This window comes from Triticum dicoccoides, chromosome 2B (assembly GCF_002162155.2).
Source record: "Triticum dicoccoides isolate Atlit2015 ecotype Zavitan chromosome 2B, WEW_v2.0, whole genome shotgun sequence".
In the NCBI taxonomy this organism is placed as follows: Eukaryota; Viridiplantae; Streptophyta; class Magnoliopsida; order Poales; family Poaceae; genus Triticum; species Triticum dicoccoides.
Window position 1 is genome coordinate 482,730,500 of NC_041383.1, and position 17,008 is coordinate 482,747,507.

Below are 17,008 nucleotides of genomic sequence, written 5' to 3' on the forward strand. Positions count from 1 at the left end.
GTTAAAGGACAACAATTTCATTCCTAGCGTATTCGTCCTTGAATCGTCACCCTAGGGTTGATCGTGCTACCTAGTCCTTACTTCCGGTGCACTTCTCGATCAATGAGTTAGGATTGTGCCAATCCCTCGCTTATTTGATCATCTCGTCTTGCCCTGAAAAGCAAGATTGTTCTCGAGCTTATTAGCATATCGGTGGTTCGTGATTTTTCGATTATCTTCTCGGAAGTATCACCAGGTTGTCACCTGACTACTATGTTGAGCTCGTGACCAAGTTGGTTTTCGAAACCACCCTTTCTCCAAGAATCCGTGTTGGATACCCCTGAGCTAGTTGGTTAAGCTAAACAACAACTTGGAGAGTTGGAGGATAAAAGCTTACCGACTTAGTTCATTTCAAAGGGATGTGTATGTGTGTGTTGAAGAAAGATGATATCTTCATCAATTGATCCTTGAGACCAGTTGTTGGACCTATTGTCTTGCCAAAAACTTTGATTTGAGTGTGGGCTATCCCCAAATCAAATCAGAACTAACGATATTCGTAATGTTGTCTTACTCGTGGTTGTTTCCTCGAGCATACACCATTATATCTTTTGGTCTGACCAATACTACCACCTTGTTCACATAATCGTGGAATTCCATTTATATGGAAACCTGGATGAATTGTTATTGAGCCCATCAGCAACATTTTTATCTTTCCCATGATTCGTGTTGAACATTAAGCTAGTGTTGGAAACTTATAAGCATTGTCTTCACGTCCTGCTCATGGAGCATATGTCCGGATGAAAGAAGTGACCTCCTCTAATTCATGTGCATTTGATGCAAGTTGCCGCCGTGAATTCGAGAAAGTCAATGTTGCCTCCTCTGGAACCATCTCAAGTCAGTCATGCATGTGCGAAGTATGCTATGGTTTGATAGGCTCGCTACCTCCATTCTATATGTGTCCCTAGCACACCAAGCCACTGATTGACTTGTTCAAGATAAAGGAGTCTGTTCTAAGGTAAAATCTTTGGACTTCCACGCGTGGAGACTTCGATATCATTGATGATGGTTCCCTGCCAGAACTCGGTAGTGTTTTATTACAAGACTACTGCGTGGTCATGCTTGTCTGGGACAGCGTGTTCACATGCCTTTAGCAGAACCAGCTCATGTTTTGGAGCTTACTACCGTAGTTCATTCCCCGAGAATCTCGCAACGTCATCTCGTCTATTTGTGTTGCAAACTTTCATTTTTCTTTCTAGACTCGATGAGTCTAGATTGTTCTGACACCAACCAGATGTGAATCTCAGGCAAATATGATGGTTGGAACATTTCCCAAGAACTATAATAATGGTCTCTCTGTAACCCGGTAAAGTGGATGTCGTGGCCAACACACCCAGCCGGAAGACCTATTATTGTAGTATCTTGATTGAAGAAGTTGGCCACCTCCCCATGAGGATTCTTATGGATTTACTTCCGTAGTTATTACTTATGATTTTTGTGTTCCCGAAGTCCGACCTTTACTTGATGTCCTAGATATCAACCCAGTTTTATAAATGGGTTGCGCTAGCACATCAAGGAGAACATTAGAAGCGGAGTGCTAAATGTCTCTCGGTCGATCATCCGGATTTTGATCCCTTGGCCTTGCTAAGGTGAAATCTGAGAAGGTGTTATCTTCCTTTGCATCTGCATCCTCCATCACCATTCATCATGGTAGTAAGTTGTGTTGCCAGGATCCTTGACACGGATGTTGGTAAAACCTTGATGAATATGGAAATGCTCAAGTTCTTGAGAGAATGGGCAAGCAAAATCATCCCTTGCGTTGTTTTCAACAAGGTAATCCACATCATCCATTCTAATCCAAGCATGCCATTCTACCGACCCCCTCCAAACGATCGCTCGAGAATTACCTTAGGCTGGTATAAAGAGTTTCAATGATCTTTGAATCAAAGGTAATTCTTTTTGCCACTTAAGGGGATATTTCTATGAGTCACCTTCCCTAAGGTGTCTCATTGTGGTATCATGGCAATTCAACTCCTTGCTACGTTGACAACCATTCACCACCCTCATAAGTGTGGAATTGTTGTCTACCTAGTGAACCTTCGTCATCCGTTCCACTCCATACCTCTAGATGTATGCTTCGTGTCTCAGCTCGAGAGATGCTGCTATGTCTCATCCCATGAGTTCATCCTGAGTTGTTCGGTCTTCGAGAAGATCAATTCTTCTAGAGTTTTCCTTTCCTCTTCTTGTCTTGATAGTTGGAGTTCTCAGAGGAAGACGTCGAGACAATGATGGTGATCGAATCAATGTTCTTATGAAGGGCAACCTGGATCGTGAAGATTATGTTAGTTTGCATTCCCCCTTCATCCTACCCTACGCTTGAATCTCGGGACGAGATTCTTGTTTAGTGGGGGTGAGTTGTCACATCCCTAGCTTCTGGTGCTGCCTAGTGTTTGCATCATGTTTAAATTTTTGAAACTTGAACTGAGGAAGTTTGGAAGCCTCAAGAACTTAAATAAAACAAGGGCAAAAACCCTAAAATCTCATTCATTGTTCCAAAATGCTCTTCTTAAATGTTTGATAATTTTGGCAAGGGTTCTGGTCCCAACCAAAATATTGAACATTTTTAAGGACTTAATCTTGGGACTTTGAATTTAAATCATTAGCTATTTGAATTTGAATTATATTCATATAATTAGAATATAATTTCAAATACCCCTGAAATATTTTATGAGCTTTTGGAAAAGTCCATCTAGCAAAATAAAAATATTCAGAGGAGTTTTTGGCATTGTTTGAATTGTTTTAAATTCAAAACAGTGGCAAAAGATTTAAAAAAACAGAAACAGAAAAAAACAATAAAAGAGAAATACTAGAGAGAGAGAGAGAACTAACCTGGCCTTACCTGCGGCCCAGTAGGCAGCCCACCTGGCCCAGCCCACCAGAAGCCCCACCGCTGTCTTCAACCTCTGCCTACTGGCAGAGGCGTGTCGACGCGCCCGTGCCCGAGCCTCCACCTCCTGCTTCCCCGGCCACCTCCTGCTTCCCCGGCCACCTCCTGCTTCCCCGGCCCTCCTAGCAATGCCACGACGACGCCCCGTGTCCCCTCTCTCTTTTCCCTCACCCGCTACATCCTCTCCCCTCCTCTGGCTCCCTCCCCCTCTCTTCCCCGAGCGCCGCCGTCGCTGCCAACCAGCGCTCGCGCGGCCGCAGGCATCTCCAAGCCTCTCCGACACGCCCCCGAGATCCGCCGGTCCTCCCTCGTCCTCCTTGTCGTCTCACGCGACCAGAAGAGCCCCGGCGCGCCGTCCCTGCCCCGTTCTTCCTCCTCCGGCCATGGAGATCGCCGGCGACCTCCTGTCATCACCAGCACTTCCCCGAGCTCTCCGAGGCCACCGCTACACTCGCCGTGAGCTCCTCTTCCTTCTCCCTCTAACCATGTCGCTCGAGCTGCCCCCTAACCCCGTTGGTCATCACGGTCGAGAGGTTGGCTCCGCCGGCCATGTCGCCATCGTGGCCACAGACGCATAAGCTCGAAACTGAGCGCGTAACCGTGCTCAGCACGTCACCAGGAGGCCGTAGCACCCGGCCGTTCGCCCCGCCGTGCCCCGTAGCACCAAAACCGCGAGCACCCGAGCTCCGGCGACCGCCAAGGTCGACGCCGGCGACAACTCCGGCCTCCCCAGGCCCAACCGCCACCACCACCCGATGCGCGAGTTCACCAGCAGTCCGTAGCGCGTCTCCGCCGTCGATTTGGTCGACAGAGGACCAAATCCGAGCCTCGCCGCCGTGTCTGGCCTCGCCGGCGTCGAGTCGCCGGCGAGTTTGACCTGTTCGACCCGGGGTTTGACCTCCCTGGGGTCAACACACATGGGCCCCGCCCCTGACTAGATTAGTTTAGGACTAATTACCCCTTGCTGGCACTGACTGGTGAGCCCAGTTTGACCCTTGGGTCCATGACAGGTGGGGCCCGCCCTGCTAACTAACCCAGGATTAGCGCTAACTAAATTTAGTTAGATTAACTACCTACTGACAGACGGAACCCACTGGTCAGTTTGACCCGGACCGTGCCACGTTGACCTGCTGACGTCATGATGATGTCAGGCTGACGAAGTAATGTTTTCTGGATTTATTCTTATTCAGAAAATTCCAAAAAATTGTATAAACTTCTAAAATTCATAGAAATTCAATCGTAACTCCAAATTAAATAATTTATATATGAAAAATTATCAGAAAAATCCAATCTATCCATCTGTACCATTTTCATGCATGTTAGAACAACTTATGACCACTGTTTAGGACAATTCAATTAAATGGAATTTAAATAACCACATGTGGAGTTTGAATTTGAATCTTGGATTCAAACCAACTTCATTTAATCTGGTTTTAGTTGCATCAGCACAAATCGACAGCATATTGCCATGTCACATTCATGCATCATACTGTTGCATTGCATTGATTGTGTTCTTCCTTGTTTGCCGGTGATTGTCCCCTCTCGGTAGACGATGTTCCAACGTTGTGATCGTTGACACTGATGAAGACTCAATGCTATCTTCAGAAGTGCCAGGCAAGCAAAACCCCCTTGTTCATTCCGATACAATCCTACTCTCTCGCTCCTGCTCTCTTTTACTGCATTAGGACAACACCGGTTCATCTGTTACTTTCTGCGGTAGCTGAACCCCTGTATCCTTTGCATGACCTGTCATTGCCACAGTAAATAGATGAAACCCACTAGCATGAGTAGGAGTTGTTTGAGCCCTGTTGTGCCTACTCATTCATGCTTGTTTGTCATGCCTGCTACTGCTTAGAGTTGAGTCAGGTCTGATTCATCGGGGATGAATTGGAATGTGGTGAACATGTCCTTCTGTTGAGAGCTAAGTGTGTGAACACGATTTGGTAAAGGTAGCGGTGAGAGGCCATGTAGGAGTACATGGTGGGTTGTCTCAGTGCAGCCGTCCTCAGGAACTGAGTTCTGTGTTTGTGATCCATGAATAGTTACTACCACACATTGGGTTCCGGTAACTCGGCCCCTCTCGGCTTATTAATCAACTTGATCTCTGTCCAGGAGTTGCAACTAGTTTCTGGTGTTTGTAGGTAGTGTTAGTAGTCTACCAAGTGGCACCCAGTACAGGTGGGCTTGGGACAGACTAGGCACAGTGGCCCGGTGTACCAAGTGGCACCCGGATGGTGGACTTGGGAACCCTGCACACATCGTTTGGTGCTGTGAGCGACACCCGGCCGGATCTCCTTGCGGATGGAACCCGAATAGGTGATAAACCTGGACAAGAGACTTGTGTGGTTAGTCAGGTCATGGTCGACACCCTCGCTGGGCTTCCGCTTGAAGGTTGCCGAGTACATGTCGTGTAAACGGCGATAAGTGGTGAGAGCGTGTGTGAAGAAGTACACCCCTGCAGGGTTAATATGATCTATTCGAATAGCCGTGTACGCGGTAGAGGACTTCTGGGTTTCCTGTACAGTTCATAGACAAGTGAAAGTGGATACTCTAAAATACGCAAGATAAGCGTGAGTGCTATGGATGGCGTTCTCGTAGGGAGACGGGAGCGGATCCATAGTGGTGTATTGTTATGGTGAATATGTGGACTCGTGTGCGCCACCTCAAAAGAGTTACTTGCAGTCGTAGTTCAGGATAGCCACCGAGTCAAAGCTGGCTTGCTGCAGTTAAACCCACCATCCCCTTGTTGATAATGATGCATATGTAGTTAGATTTGATGTAAGTCTTGCTGGGTACATTTGTACTCACGTTGCTTAATTTATGTTTTTGCAGAGAGACTTCGGTCTCACTAGTAGTATCGCGTGGACTTCGACGTTTAGCTTGTTACCTCAGCTACGATCTTGTGCCCTCGGCAAGATCTGGTAGATAGTCAGGCTTTTCAGCCTTTTTTCATTTATAGATGTCTGTACTCAGACATGTTAAGCTTCCGTTTTTGCTTTGACTTGTATGCTCTGAATGCTGGGTCGAGAGACCCATGTTTGTAATATCTCGCTCCTCGGAGCCTATTGAATAAACACTTGAGTTGTAGAGTCATGTTGTGATGCCATGTTGTATTTGCACATATCGAGCATATTGTGTGTATGTTATTGAAATGCTTGGTATGTGTGGGATCTGACTATCTAGTTGTTTATCCTTAGTAGCCTCTCTTACCGGGAAATGTCTCCTAGTGTTTCCACTGAATGGTAGCTTGCTACTGCTCCGGAACACTTAGGCTGGCCGGCATGTGTCCTTCTTCGTTCCTGTGTCTGTCCCCTTGGGGAAATGTCACACGATGAATTCCGGAGTCCTGTTAGCCCGCGACAGCCCGGTTCACCGGAGTCCTGCTAGCCCAGTGCTACAGCCTGGATTCACTCGCTGATGACCGACACGTTCGTTGTTGGGTCATGTATGCCTGCCCCTGTAAGTTAGTGCCACTTTGGGTTCACGACTAGCCATGTCAGCCCGGGTTCTTTGCCATATGGATGCTAGCGGCATTATCATATACGTGAGCCAAAAGGCGCAAACGGTCCCGGGCCAGGTAAGGTGGCACCCGTGGGAATACCGTGCGTGAGGCCGCAAAGTGATATGATGTGTTACATGCTAGATCGGTGTGACTTAGGATCGGGGTCCTGACAGCCATCAATGTCGAGACTGGTCTGCAGGAACACCAGAGCTCTCAAAGGCGCAACCGTGACACGGGCTCATCTTCGGGCCCGCCCTCGCAGAAGCGTAAGATATGGATCCCAAATAGCATGTACCGTCCAAATGCACCTGCCCCAAGGCAGACCTATGCTGCACCTCGTCTGCCTCCTCCACCATCTAGGCAGCCAAGGCTTCCAGCTCCACCACCCCGAGCTCCTGCTCCCACTCCCAATAATGGTCTGTGCTTCAGGTGTGGTCAGCCAGGACACCATGCTAGGGAATGCAACCAGAACCAGAATCAACTGGCCCTTCTAGCAGCTGGTCGTGGTAACAACCAGCCCCGCAACAACAATGCCAAGTCTTATGGCCGTGTTCATGCCAACCACATTGATCTGAATGAAGCTCAAGACCAGCCTGCTATTGTGATGGGTACACTCCTCGTAAATTTAGTACCAGTATCCGTTTTATTTGATACAGGAGCATCGCATTCATTCATGTAAGAAGATTTTGCATTCATGCATGGCATTAAAAGCGAAGACATGAACGCTTCGTTATTAGTACACACCCCTGCGGGCCAATGTCGTACCTCCATGATTTGCAACGACGTCCCCGTTTAAATTGAAGGACTAGAATTCCTTGTCTCTCCCATCGTACTGAAGTCCTATAGCATTGATCTCATTCTAGGAATGAATTTGTTAAAAGCGCATACTGCTTCTATCGTTTGCGCCACCAAGACCGTCCATCTGCTACACCCTTCTGATGAAATAATAAGCTACAATGCTCGACTGGTCTAGAATGCCGAGGCAAGGCTCTATGCATTGAATGCATTGAACGCTGCACCACTCGAGGGCATTGAAAACATTCCCGTCGTGCGTGAATTCCTCGACGTCTTTCCTGAAGAACTTCCTGGGATTCCCCCTGTTAGAGCTGTCGAATTCATCACCGACTTGAAACCAGGCACCACTCCTATAGCCAAACGACCTTACAAGATGCCGCCGCATGAACTCATTGAGCTTAAGGAGGAAATCGACAAATCTCTTCGAAGTGGTTTCATTCGCCCAAGTTGCTCTCCTTGGGGAGCACCTTCTCTCTTTGTCAAGAAGAAGGATGGGACAAACCGATTGGTCCAAGACTACCGCCCTATTAACCAGGCTACCATTCAGAACAAATATCCTCTTCCTTGGATCAATAATCTATATGATCAACTGGTCGGTTCGTCAGTGTTCTCTAAACTCGACTTGAGGTTGGGTTACCACCAGATCCGTGTTCGTGAAGAAGATATCCCGAAGACCGCATTTGTGACTCGCTATGGTTCATACGAGTACACCGTCATGTCTTTTGGATTAACCAATGCTCCAGCCACCTTCTCTCATCTGATGAACTATATCTTTATGGAATACCTCGACAAATTTGTCGTGGTTTATCTGGATGATATCCTTGTATATTCCAAGAATGAAGAAGAAGATGCTGAACATCTTCGTCTTGTTCTAGAAAAGCTTAGAGAGCATCAACTCTATGCCAAGTTCTCCAAGTGTGAATTCTGGCTTCCCGAAGTAACCTATTTTGGGCATGTCATCTCTAAGGATGGTATTGTCGGCGCTCTGGGAACGGGGGTCCCCAGACTTGCCTGCCTGCGGCCTGCGGCGTGGCTCAAGGGGCGGCCCGGCATGGCCCATCTTCATCAGCACGAGCTCAAGACCCTCGCGAGGGGCCAAGCCTCGCGGGGTGGACGACAGGGAGCTTCCTCAGGCACGACCTCGTCAGGCTGGCTCGCGACGAGGCGGAGAGATCAAGGCGGGGTACCTCACGAGGTGCCCATGACGCAAGCCATGACGACCAATGGCGCCAGGCGGGCGCCAGCCCGCGCAGTGTCCTCCCTTTCCTCTTTGGTGCAAAGGAAGCAAGCGCAGGCGAGAGCATCAAGCAAAGGCATCCATTTTGGTGCAACAAGACCAAGACCGTCGCAACGGCAGGAAGGCAGTCATTGTGGAGCCCAAGACGACGTCATCACCAGAGCCTTTGACAGGCGAGGACCAGCTTTAGTCAGGATAAGTGTACTGGATGTTCCCCTTCAAAATGGCCAATTGTTGGCGCCCTTCCCGCTCAATATTTGGGAAGAGGCCCAGGGCCTTTGCCTATAAGTAGGACTAGCCACCCACAAGGTAGGGACAAGAGGATCATCATCTGGAAACCAGTAGAAAGAGCGACTGAACTCCTCCTAGCAGTTCATCGCACCAGCCAAGAACAGACCCTCGCGAGGCTGTTCTTCCTTGTATTGTTCATCATCAGCCCAAGAGGCAATCCACCACACCACAAACTAGAGTAGGGTATTACACCACAATGGTGGCCCGAACTAGTATAAACCCTGTGTCTCTTGTGTTGCTCTTTTCATAGCTTAGATCCTAGCGAGGCGGCGAGGTGCAGGTAGGTAGAGGGCGAGATCTCCACGCGCACCCCAGTGTTCAAACCTAGAGGGTCTGCCGAAACCCGAAATCCGACATTTGGCGCGCCAAGTAGGGGTGCGCCGGAATCCACCTTCTGCCGCTTCGCGTCCCGTCGCATCGTCATCATCATGTCCGGCGACCAGGCAGGCAACCCTTATCCCTGGGCGGCCTGGTCCGCCCACGCAGAGCCGCTCGCCATGGGCAACCCCATGCCCCAGGCAGCTCGCGGTCCGCAGGGCGCTGCGGGCCGCGGGCGGCACGGACAGGCAACGACAGCTCTCACGTTGCGGCAGGCGCGGTCGGCGGCGAGGGCCTCCCACCACGCTGCGGCCACGGCGCCATACACCCGACGGGAGCAGGCGAACTCGAGGGCCGCGCTCACGGTGGCCCGAGAGCTACTGCAATGCAGGCTGCTGGAAGGCGGCCGCGATGTGCTGCTAGAGCGGGTGGCAGAGCTCCTGGGCTTCGCCGCCTCGGGGGATCCCCCCTTCTGCACCCAACTCCCACCTCAGGTCCAGGGTGGCCCGCACGGAGGCTCCATGCACGCCCGTGCAGCCCCAAGCGGACTCCAAGGCCACCCCAACGCCGGCCAGGCCGTCAGCACCGGGCCAGCAGCGGTGCTGCCCTCGCCCCTGGCCAGCGAAGAAGGACTTGCCACAACCCACGGCCCCGGTGGGCCGCCGCGCTACCACCCCCAGGCGGGCGCCTCAACCAGCACTGCGTGGCACGCGCGGCGCTATGGCGCGGCCTTCGGGATGGCGGCCCCAAAAGAGTATGTGCCCCACATGATGGACCAAGGGCGTGCGCATGAGGATGAACAAGGCTCGCTCCTCGGCCCAAGTTGGGGGGACGAGGCACCAGAAGCTGAGCTCTTCCAAGAGCCCCAGGAAGGCCCCGTCGGCTACGCTGGAAGCAACGATTATCAGGTACCACTAATTCCTCAGGAGCAGGCATACGCCAACCATGGATCGCAGGAGGTACAGGTCGCCACAACAGGCGGATGCCCCACTCCCGCAGCTTCCTACCCCTCAAGAGGAGGGCGCCGGGGGCTGCAGGAGAGGGGCCAAGATCCGGCATCACCACCGCGGCGTTCGGAGCAAGGCGTCCTCAGGAGGTAGGCCCTCTGCTGGGGAGGTGCCTCAGGGCCTACCCCTGGCAGAGGACCTGTGGTCGTCGGGGGAACCGCTGGCGACCGCTCTACCCCATCGGCGGCGTCCTGGTTTCCGGTCGTCGTCGGTGGCACTAGAGTGTGGCACAAGGCGGGGCCCTTGTCTGGCGATATGAAGCAAGGCCGGTACCTGTGAAGAAGGCCCAGTGTCTGTGAAGCTCGCCGCCCCGTGACACTCTCACGTAATAATGAGTGGGGCTGTATTCGCCCCGGAGTCTCAAGGGTGCCGGCCTCAGGCCCTGGGGCTCCCTCCCACGCCCAGTGGCAGCACTTAGCTCCGCGCTGGTGAGAAGACGTCCAAGACTAGACTAGGTGCCGGACGCGGCCTTTTTCTGCTTTCATTGCTTTTTCCCTTGGCTATCATTTTCCCCCGTTGGATTTAAGTTGGATTTGAGCTCAAAGATTTGCGTGTGTTCGGGGAAGGGGTGTTTAGTCTCGTTCGAGCAATCTCTCGCGTTCTCGTTACCAATTTGCCTCAGCTGCCTCCCCTCATGAGCCCCTCGCGAGCTGGGCCAGGCCTAGCTTGCGTGCAGCCCAGACTGCCGTTGCCGCGCCCTCTCATGAGGTTTTCATTACAGGTTCGATGGGCTCACTCAGGAGACGCTCGAGACACCACAGCCCTTGAGGCCTACGCGGGTCGAAGGTAAACAAGCCAACCAGCTCGTCGCAAAGTCAGCCGCTTGGCGCAGGCGTACGGGTGATATCGCATCTACTAATACGCTGAATGCGAGTTTTTACATGAGGGGCTCCCCCTCCCAAAATGCTCTTACAACCTTCAGGGCAAGGCCCGAACTCTATCTGCGCAGGGTAAGGAAGCAGGGACAACACGCGGTCAGTCGGATAAATCCCCCAATGCATCCTCACGGGCACCTCCTGAATCGTCACTAGCCTCGCCATCGCCCTCCGCGTCGCCAGTAGCGGCGTCAGGGCCGTTCACCATGTCGCCTTCATCAGCAGCCACGACCGCGTCGTCGTTATCAGAAGCGAAGGCCCTGACAAGGGCATCCACGTTGTCTTCCACCCAGCGCGCCAGGTCATCCCGGACGGCCTGGGGCACTGGGGCAATGGCGGCGTCAAAGTCGAAGTTGGGGTCCATGTTCCGAAGGTGGCTGAAGACACGAGAGAAGGCGCGCCCGAGCAGGGCACGGCTCCTCTCCACCTGTCACAACCTAGCTAGTCATGCATTAGAGTGTTGCATCATGTTTACTCTTTCATCAGAAACTTGAAATGGGGATGACAGAACCCCCAGTCCCCTCTGAAACCAACTAGGGTTTACTAAAATAATTTTCAATGAACCTGAAATGCCCTTCTAAAATGCCCATCATTTTTGTCTTGGTTCAGAACCTCTGCCAAAAGTGGTGCACATTTTCCTAGGCCATCTTAGGGTTTTTGAATTAATTCATAAATATTTGAATTTGGGCATTTAAAATAATATAAAATATTTAAATGCCCAAATATCTCCAAACTAAAATGTTTCATGTTGGAAATAATCCAACTATGGGCCAGGAATAGTTTGGTGATTTTTGAACTTGCCTAGGTATTTTATTTAATTCAACAAAGTTGCAGATATATTAAATAAAACAAAAACAGAAAAATATATAACAGGAGGAGCTTACCTGGGCTCCTCCACTGTGCGGCCCAGCCAGCTGGCTGGCCCAGCCGGCAGCCGGCCCAGCCCACCTCCCTCCTCTGTCGTCTTCGCCCCGACAGAGGGAGGGGAGTGTGGCCGGCGTGCGCGCACGGCCACCGCGCCACGCCACCTGCTCGCCTGCTTGCCTGGCCTCCCCTCCTCGCTCGACTCCCTGGACGACGCCACGCCCTCCCCCCTGCTCTCTCTCACTCTCCCCCGGCTCTCCTCTCCTCTCCCTCGCTCTCTCTCTCGCCCGGCCGAACACCACACTCGCCGCCGTTCGCCATAGCCACCGTCTCCGACCACCCCTCGCTCCCCCGACTAGCTCAGGAGCTCCGCCTCGACTCCCTCTTCCTCCCCACCGCTCCACAGCTCCCCGGAAGCCCTGCATCACCGCCACGTCGCCGTTCCCCTCTTCGGGCTCCGACCACCTTCGCCGTCGAATTCGCCGTCTCCAGCGCGTCCCCGAGCCCGCTTCGACGCCCACTACAACCGCGGTGAGCTACGCCACCGTTTCCCTCTCTCCTTCCCCTCGTTCCCTCACCGTAGCCACCTCCCCACCACGGCCGAACCTCCGCCGTCGCCGAGCTCGCCGTCGACGCAGCTCCGGTGACCATTTGGTCACCCCGGCGAGTCCAACAAGTTCGCAAGACCCCGTAGAGCATCCCTAGCGCCTCGCCTTGCTCGACTTCGAGCTCCAGCACCGTTCCCATGCACGACCGAACCCCGGCGGCCGCAGCCGAGCTCGCCGCCGTCGACTCCGGCCACCCCGACCCCAACGGGCTCCGCCAAGAGCTGCGGGTTGGCCTCAGCTCCACTCCGGTGGTCTCCGCAGTCCGTTTGGTGGCCGAAATGACCAAAACCACTTCCGCCGCCGCGTCGGGCTCGCCGGCGGCTAAACGCCGGTGCAGCCGACTCGGGTTTGACCACGGGTGGGCCCTGGTTGACTCCCCTGAGTCAATGACAGGTGGGGCCCAGCCCTGTTAATTAAACAGGATTAGTTTTAATTAAGTTTTAATTAAAATAATCACCCTGACATGCGGGACCCACTGTCAGGTTTGACCTGGACCAGTTCCGTTGACCTGCTGACGTCACACTGACGTCAGGCTGACGCAGTAATTGATTTTCTGGATTTAATTTAAATCAGGAAATTCCAGAATATTATTTAAACTTCAAAAATTCATAACTTTTATTCTGTAACTCCAAATTGGACAAATTATATATGAAAAATGATCAGAAAAATCCAATCTATCCATTTGTACTATTTTCATGCATGATCAAACAAGTTAAATTGATGTTTTAAGCAGAACAAGAAAAGGCACTCTAAAAGGCCATATTTGAATTTGGAATTTGAATTTTTGATTCAAATTTGTTCAAACCCTTCTGGCTTTAGTTGCATTAGCCCAATACACTCATATTGCCATGTTTCATGCATGCATCATATTGTTGCACATTGTTTGGTGATGCTTGTGTATCGATGCCCTTTGCGACAGGTTCTGTCCCCGAGGAGTACCGTGATTACCCTAACGAAGAACCGTATCCGTGCATCGAACCATCAGGCAAGCAACCAACCATTTGATCATATCGATACAATCCCATGTTCTCGCTCCTGCTCTCTTTTACTGCATTAAGACAACGCGTTTCAAACTGCTGTGTGCTACGGTAGTTGAACCCATTTCCTCTGCATGACCTGTCATTGCCACAGTAACTAGATGAAACCCACTAGCATGTGTAGGAGTTGTTTGAGCCATATGTATGTGTTGTTCCTACCTTGCTATGCCTGCTATGCTTAGAGTCGTGTTAGGTCTGGTTCATCTGGGTGATGGGCTAGAGTGAAATGTTTATCTCGGTAATGAGAGTGGTGTGGTAAACACGATTTGGTAAAGGTATCGATGAGAGGCCATGTAGGAGTACATGGTGGGTTGTTTCATTGAAGCCGACCTTAAGCACTGAGATTTGTATGTGTGATTTAAGATACAGCTACTACCATGCATTGGGCCCTGAAATATGACCCCGCTCGACTTCTTATTCACCCTAGCTCTCTGTCCAGGAGTTGCAAGTAGTTTCTGGTGTTTGTAGCCTACTGGAGGCCGTGGACAGCGCTGACCGTAGGGGTGGGCTGTGATGCGGTAGGTACGTGGCACGGTGTACCGAATACCCGTTAGGTATCTCGGGAACCCTGTTCACATCATTCGGGGCCGTATGGGAAACCCCGGCCGGACTCCCTGCGGATGGAACCTGAATAGGCGATAAACCTGGACTAGAGGCTTAAGTGTTTAGGTAGGTCGTGGTCTACACCCACGTCGGCTTTCGCTTGAAGTCTGCCGAGCACATGTCGTGTGCAGACGCTAAGTGGTGGAAACATGTATGAAGAAGTACACCCCTGCAGGGTTATCATAATCTATTCGAATAGCCGCGTCCGCGGTAAAGGACTACTTGGTTGCCTATACAGTTCATAGACAAGTAAATGGAAACTGTTAAAAGCCTCAAGATAAGTGTGAGTGCCGAGGATGGCTCTTCCGTAGGAAGACGGAGGTGGATCCTCGGTAGTGTATTGAAGTGGTGAGTAGTGGACTCGTGTGCGCAAAACCATTTCAAGTTGGATTATCGTAGGATAGCCTAGCCAAGAGTCAAAGCTGGCTTGCTGCAATAACTCCACCAACCCTTTTTGATACTATGCATGTATGTAGGATCTGATGTAAGTCTTGCTGAGTACCTTTGTACTCATGTTGCTATAATCTACATTTTTACAGAAGACGCTGCAACCCCTTCTGATGGGTTCTATGTAGACGTTGACATCAACGAGTAGGCTAAAGACCCAGGTGGTGACCCTGAGCTTGTGAAGGACCACGTAGTATAGCTAGGCTTTCCAAGCCTCTTTTATTTTACTAGTTGTCTGTACTCAGACAAGTTACTTCCGCTGCTGGTTTGTATGACTGTATGACTTGTATGTTGGGTCGTGAGACCCGTACCTTTGTGTATGTTATGTATGGCTCACTAAGCCTTAAATAAAGTACTTGTGTCGTAGAGTCATGTTGTGATGCTTCGTTGTATTTGCACATATCGAGCATATTGTGTGTATGATTGAAATGCTTGGTATGTGTGGGATCTGACTATCTAGTTGTTTATCTTTAGTAGCCTCTCTTACCGGGAAATGTCTCCTAGTGTTACCGCTGAGCCATGGTAGCTTGCTACTGCTCTGGAACACTTAGGCTGGCCGGCATGTGTCCTTCTTCGTTCCTGTGTCTGTCCCTTCGGGGAAATGTCACGCTTTGAGTACCGGAGTCCTGTTAGCCCGCTACAGCCCGGTTTACCGGAGTCCTGCTAGCCCAGTGCTACAGCCCGGACCCACTTGCTGATGACCGACACGTTCGAAGCTGGGTCATGGATGCCTGTCCCTGTAAGTCTGTGCCACTTTGGGTTTACGACTAGTCATGTCAGCCCGGGCTCTTTATCATATGGATGCTAGCGACACTATCATATACGTGAGCCAAAAGGCGCAAACGGTCCCGGGAAAAGGTAAGACGACACCCGTGGGAATACCGTGCGTGAGGCCGCAAAGTGATATGAGGTGTTACCAGCTAGACCGATGTGACATCGAGTCGGGGTCCTGACAGCGTTGGTATCAGAGCCGGACTGCCTGTAGGTTCTCCAAGCCAAACTGGTCGATGTTGAGTCTAGAAATTCTTTAGTTATATGTAGGGGAATTGTTTGTGGGATGGAACGTAAGGCTCTTTTTACTCCTTTACCTTATGACTTTCTGATCTGAGTCAGTCCATTCTTCCACCGGGGTTAAGGAATTAGGATCTGTTCTCTCTATCAGGATCACGAGTTACTAATCAGTAGTACCTTATAAGTTTGATGGTTACCAGCCTAGTTCAGTTCTACTACCACATTATGTTGCCAGAATGGATTCAGAACTTTGATATGATGATGTTGAGTGTGTATGAAATCCTTTGTCAAATGTCTCAAAATCCTTCTTGAGCATTTACAGCTGTTATGCTGCCGAAATTTTGCTAGAAATTCTAATGCCCTTGCATTATGATTGTGCTTTCAGATGGCCACTCGCGACCTCAATCAAGTGGTTCGCCTGACTCGATGCCTAGATGTACCCGGCCATACTGCTAAGTTGGTCAGGGTAATGACTGAGGCTGGATATCGCTGGTATCCCGAGTACACGGTCGAAGAGCAATTCCGAGATTTTAATCAGAGCCAGTATCTCTGCACTGTCAGGATATTTCCGTCTTATCCTGGATCCACCGAGCCTCTTCACTGCTCTTATGGACTCGGGGTTACCATTGAGATGGCTGTGCAGGACGCCGCCTACTCTATGATGACCATTATGCGAGTCAGATCTGGTATATTTCGGGACTCTGATTTCCGGTATATGCCAGGATCACTTCCGGGAGCACAAGGGTATCTCCAGGCTATCTATGCTGACCCCACTCAGGAGGATTCACGGACTCGCACCACTGCTGAGATGCTCGAGGATAAGGACCGAGAAAATCGGGCCTTAAGGCTAGAGCTCTTCAACACCCGTGCTGACCACTGGGCCACTTTGACTCGGTTCGCACCGGCGGTGCAAGCTGGATATTCAGATATGCGCGATCTCTATCCTGTGAGATCTGCTCTGCCAGACGTGATGGTTTGGCGTGATGTAGGAGGCATCACCCCACCTTGCGGTCCCCGCAGGCCACCGTTTGTTGGTCCAAGGCCTCATCCTAGCCCCTATGGTCCACAAGCTCCGCGAGACCGTCTGTTTCCGGATGATCATGTTGAACTCCCAGGCTATGGAGGTGACTTTTACGAGGACTACTACGGATCGGTCTGAGTTAGTGGTAGTATCACTAGTTCGCACTAGCTGTGTCGTCTATCGTCCCGCGTGACTCGTGGGATATGACCTAGTTTGTACTCTTTCTGGAGATGTAGAAAAATAATGTATAGGAGCTTGGAATGTCTCCGATGAGATGTAATCCTCTTTTCACCGTAATAGTACTTTGTTTGGTCTTGTACTAAACCCTGTATGGTGTGTATGACGATGGAATAAAGAAGCAGTTTCTGTATCTACCATGTCATACGGATGATCATCTTGCATTCCGAGTTATTTCTTACATTATAAATCCTATGTCGGAATTTTACCATCCTGACTAAAACATTGTCTT